This window comes from Eumetopias jubatus, unplaced genomic scaffold (assembly GCF_037043125.1).
Source record: "Eumetopias jubatus isolate StellerSeaLion01/CBP00866 unplaced genomic scaffold, mEumJub1_p1.0 scaffold_2, whole genome shotgun sequence".
Taxonomy (NCBI): domain Eukaryota; kingdom Metazoa; phylum Chordata; class Mammalia; order Carnivora; family Otariidae; genus Eumetopias; species Eumetopias jubatus.
In genome coordinates this window covers 27,028,518-27,034,251 of record NW_028274808.1, presented here as the reverse complement: position 1 = coordinate 27,034,251, position 5,734 = coordinate 27,028,518, and the positions used below count along the sequence as shown (strand labels likewise).

The following is a 5,734-nucleotide window of genomic DNA, read 5'->3' as shown; positions in this document are numbered from 1 at the left end:
AGATGCCAGCCCAGGATGTAAAGTTAAAAAATCTAATCTTGCAGCAGAGCCTTTCCAAGAATAGAAGGTCGGGTCTGCTGGGTTAAACCTTTTCTCATATACCCCCACCTCATATACTATATATAGAAAGAGACAAAAGGTAAGGGGTGGGGGAGGTTTTCTTGTCTCTTTGCTGGATCCTTGTAAATGTGTACCTTGTTTAAAAACTGGGTCGGGGGGGAGTGGGGGAGAATTTCTTGTGTCCATGGGACTAGAGGAACATTCTTGTTACGTATAAAACCATAAACTGGCTAAAGCATTTCCTATACTTGTCTCCTGTTACTGTTTAGAATTTCCAATCTAACCTAACATCAGACTGCATTCTCCAAATAAAAGAAGTTCTTATCAGGCCATGGCAGGGAAAATGGTGGATGGGAAGAAGGGAGAGGAGAAACCCTGAGAAACCGCAGCGAGCTGGAGCCGCCGGGGTACCTGCAGGAGAAGCAGAAAAACCTGTGAAAACTAAGACTGTTTCTTTCAGTAATGGAGGGCAAAATTCCAGTCACAGTGCTGAGACATGATCAGCTGAAGAAGAAGCTGCAGACCTCCCAGCAAAGCCCATGAAGATCTCCAAGTTAGGATTTGCCATAGGTAGTCAGATGACAAAGAAAGACTCAGCCATATCCATCAAACTTGGATAAAGTGAGCCTTAAGAAACTGTTCCAACGCTTGCTCCAAAAACCTTTTCAGTAGCAGCAGCTTTTAATGAAGATGAAGATAGTAGCCAGAGGAAATGCCTCCAGAAGCAAAGATGAGGGTGAAGAATATTGGAAGGGCTACACCAACATCAGCAGGACCAAACTCCTTCAGTAAAGGAAAGCCTGGTTTTTCTGATCACCAGAAGCTCTGGGAGTGAAATATAAAATCTTATCTAGGAAATGTCCATGACCAAGACAATTAAATGGTGTGTTTTGAAATTGGGGTGTGGGGTGGATGTAAAGTTAAAAGAAACAGTTTCCTTTTTCAAAGAATGCTGGGGTGCCTGGGTGGCTCAGTTGGTTAAGCGACTGCCTTCGGCTCAGGTCATGGTCCTGGAGTCCCGGGATCGAGTCCCGCATCGGGCTCCCTGCTCGGCAGGGAGCCTGCTTCTCCCTCTGACCTCCCCCCTCTCATGTTCTATCTCTCTCAAATAAAAAAAAAAAAATCTAAAGAATGGTATAATGGTATAAGACTATCTTTGGAGCCACTTTTTTTTTTATGATTGAGTGGTACACTCATTGAGAGTTTGAAATTAGAGCTAATTTATGTTTTATATACAGATTTCAAGACATTTGCTAGTTTTTTTGGGGGGGTCTTAGTTTTTTTATATTTTTTATTGTTATGTTAATCACCATACATTACATCATTAGTTCTTGATGTAGTGTTCCATGATTCATTGTTTGTGCATAACACCCAGTGCTCCACGCAGAATGTGACATTTGCTAGTTTTGTAGCTTCATATGATTAGTGTCCAAAGGCTACCGATAATAAAAACTCAGAAATGGTAAAAATAAAAAAAAAAGAAGTTGGTATCAAAAAAGGTCGATCCACCTTTGTAGTCTTCAGATCTTGCCACTTGCAGGCTCTGTCTTGTGATTTTTTCAATAGACAACATAACTTTTCTTTTAACTTCACAGGAATTTCCATGCTTGAATGTGCCCTGAGTGATGAAACATGACAAGAACTAGCACCCAGTAGTCTTCAGAATAAAAACGGTTTGACAGCCGTTCCTCCAGGGACTTGCCCGTCGCCTGCAAGCCAGCAGCACTGAAGATGTCCCTGGGATGCAAGGATGGTGACTTTCCAGGCAGAAGCAGTGTTTTCAGAATCTGCACTTGTTTACTCAACAGATCCACATAAAGAAGCAGACATGGATGGGCAGGGGCAAAACACACGTTCAAATGCTTTGCCATCTCAAACTTTCATTTTTTTTTCTCAACATTTTGACAATGTCTTCTTCACTCGTCTCCCTGTGTCTTCTCTCCCCCATTTCCAATTTATTTCATATGTTGCCATAAGAATTTTTCTATGAACACGAATCTAGTCATATTGTCGCCCTCGATCTCCACTCACTGTGTCTGGTCCACTGAATAAATTCTCAAGCCCTTGGCCTTGCATTGAGAGAATATCAGAGTGTGGCCTGAATTTACCCTCCTAGCCATATTTCTAGTCACCTCCTCATCAAGGGTGGGTCAGTCATTCCTCTTTGATCCCCAAATCTAAGAATCCCTCAGACTCTAACGTTGTGTGGTTTTGTAAGATCTACTATCAATAGGATATGTACTTTTCAACTAAACTTTGTATTGAAATACACAAATGAGTGCATGCGCCTTAAATGTGTCACTTGGTCAATTTTCAAAATGAACATACCACTGTCACCGTCACCATCAAGAAACAGACCATCACCAGCACCGCCCATAAGCCTCTCCAGACCCTCTCCCACTCACCCCCTGCCCCCTGCCTTCTATCACCTCTGATTCGTTTTTTCTGTTTACCAGCTCTGTAGGCATGGAATCATACAATATGAATTCTTTTGTATCTGGCTTCTTTTGCTCAATATATGTTTGTAAGGTTGATCTGTGTCAATGTAACAATCATTGGCTGTTTTCATTGCTGTGTCTATTCCAATTTACCCATTTAACTTTGACCGACATTAGATTGTTCTCATTGTTTGGCTATTAAGAATGGTGCTGCTCTAAACCTTCTTGTATGAGTGTTTTGGTAACTGCGTGCATACGTTACTGTAGGATGTATAGCTAGGAGTAAAATTACTGGGACACAGGGGTATAAATGTCCCTAGCTTTAGTAGATACTACCAAGCAATTTACTAAAATAGTGCCAACTTATATTCCCAGAGGCAATGAATGGGTTTTCCTTCACTCCAACACTTGGCAGTGTGGCTATTTTTCATATTAATCCTCTTGGAGGATGTGTAGTGATATCTCATTGGGGTTTTAATTTATGTTCCCTAGTGACAAGTGATGCTGACAAACTTTTCATGTTTATTTTTTTTCTTTTGTGAGGTGTTCATTCAAGTTTTTTGCTCATTTTTTTCTATTGATTTTAGGATTTATTTATCTACTAGGGGTTATATACCCTTTATATAGGAAATTTTGTACACATACACACGCATGTGTGTACATCTGTCTCGTTCTTTGTCTTGTCTTTTCACTCCCAGTGTTATTTTTTGATAGACACAAGTTCTTAATTTTAATGACGTCTAATACTTTCATTTTTTTTTTCTTTATGGTCAGTGCTTTTGTGCCCCATTGAGAAATCTGCTGGCCTTAAGTTTATCAAGATATTCTCCCATCTAGAGATCTAAATCGGAAATCTTCTAGATTTGATTTTTGCTTATGATGTGAGGCGGGAATCAGACTACGGCTTTTGCATATGGATATTCATTTGGCCCAATTTACTGAAAAATCCATCATTTCTCCTTCGCGCTGCAGAGTCATCTTTCTCATAAGTCAGGTAGCTGCATTTGTTGTGAGTCTACTTTTGGATTCTCTACTGGGTTCCACCAGTCTGTTTACCTACCCTGTGCCAACACCACATTGTCTTCATTACTGTGGCTTTATAGCAAGTGGTGACATTTGGTGGTGCAAGTCCTTCGGCTTTGTTCTTCAAAGTGGTCTTGGCTATTCCATTCCAAATGCAGGTGCATTTTCATATAAACTTTAGAATAAGTTTGTCACTTTTCACAAAAGTAAACCTTCTGGGATTTTGATTGATATTTCATTGGATCTATATATCTATTTGTGAGAGAATTTGCATTTTTATCATATCAAATTTTCCAACTGGTGCATATGGTTTATTCATTTATTTAGGACTGCTTTAATTTTCATAAAAATGATTTATAGTTTTCTATGAAGAGGTCTAGGCTAACATATTGTTTAGGATTTCAGTATCTATGCTCACGAGAGCTACTGCCGTGTAATTTTCCTTTCTGTAATGTCACTGTTAGGTTATGTTGGCCTCATAAAATGAGTTAAGAAGTATTTCTACTCTTATATTCTGTGGAAGAGTTTGTTAAGACTGGTATTACCCCTTCCCTAAGTATGTTTAGATGAATTTACTAATGGGGTCATCTAATATCTAACATCCCATCTTTGTGAGAGAGTTTTAAATTGCAGATAGATACCTGTTTGAAATTTTAAATGTAATTTTCCGTCAGCTTATTAAATTGTGTTTTTATTTGGATGTGTACATTTTGTCTAAACCGTAACTTTGTTAATATAATGCTGTTCATAGTATTTTATCAGCTTTTCTTAAGTTTATTTATAATCTCTATACCCAACACGGGGCTCAAACTCATGACCCAAGATCAAGAGTTCTATGCTCTACTGACTGAGCCAGGCAGGCGCCCCAACAAAAAAAGATGTTCATCAGCTTTTTAACATCTGTTTAATCTACAATGATGTCCTTTTTTATTTCCAATATTCATCATGTCTTATCTCTCTTTTTCTAATTAGTTGTGCTAAATATCTATCACCTTTAAATATCTTTCAAAAAACCAACTTTTGGCATTGTTGATTTTCTTTGCTTTATATTTTCGATTTCATTAATCTCCCCCCTTTGTTAGTTCATTTCTTCTCATTTGGATTTAATTCGCTGTGTTTTTAAAAATTATTTGTGATGGACACTAATAAGATATGCATTTAAAACACTTTATAATGTCACGTGTTATCATTCACCTTTTCCCCCCTTGTGTTTTGTGGGACCAGAAGCCCATGTTTTCCAATGAAGATCCCCTAACAAACTAGAGATATAGTTTGTTAATACGAAAACCTTATTCTTTTCAGCAGGTAGCTTCTATGGTGTAGAGCTGTGACCATATTATAAATGTTAATGTAACAATTCAAAAATATTACCTAGTGGCCTGGATGATGGGGACCTTCTTTTGCGCACCCAAGTTTCTCCATAGTAGGAAGTGACGTAATAGTCAGAAGAACTGAACACTGGGCAATAGCCTTGGACAATATTTCATTTTTCATCTCCTTTTGAGATTAACCTATTAATAGGACTGTGTTAGTTTCCTAGGGCTGCCACGACTAAGTAACAGCAACTCGGTGGTTTAGGACAACAGAAATTTATTGTCCCACAGTTCTGGAGGCTGGAAGTCTGAGATCCAAGTATCGGCAGGAGAGCGCTTCCACTGAAACCTATTGGGAAAGGATCCTTCCTTGCCTCTTTCCTAGCTTCTGGAAGTTTGCCAGCAATCTTTGGTGTTCCTTGACTTATAGATGTATCACTCCAATCTTGCATCTTCACAGGGCTATCTCCCTCTTTGTATGTCTGTCTCTGTATTCAACCTTCCCCCTTTTCTAGAGAGTAGGGCAGGGGCAGATGGAGAGGGAGAGAGAGAATCTTAAGCAGGCCCCATGCCCAGCACGGAGTGATGGAGGACTGGATCTCATGACCCCGAGATCATGACCTGAGCTGAAATCATGAGTCAGACACTTAACCGACTGAGCCACCCAGGCGCCCCTCAATTTTCCCCTTCTTAAGGACACCAGTCATATTTGATTAGGCCCTACCCTTATGACCTCATTCTAAATTGATTACCTCTGCAAAGATGCCATTTCCAAAATAGGTTATATTCTGAGGTACTGGGGTTAGGACTCCAATATGCCTTTTTTGAGGGATATAATTCAACGTATGACAAAGACAATCTCGATGCTTGGTGAGATGGCTCCACGGATGGACAAATGGA

The 5,734-nt window shown here is 39.5% G+C and overlaps 1 pseudogene; it reads left to right on the top strand.

Moving 5' to 3' along the window:
• Window positions 1-403: 403 nt before the first annotated feature.
• LOC114196772 (PEST proteolytic signal-containing nuclear protein-like) lies at window positions 404-940 on the top strand (annotated as a pseudogene).
• Window positions 941-5,734: the final 4,794 nt, after the last annotated feature.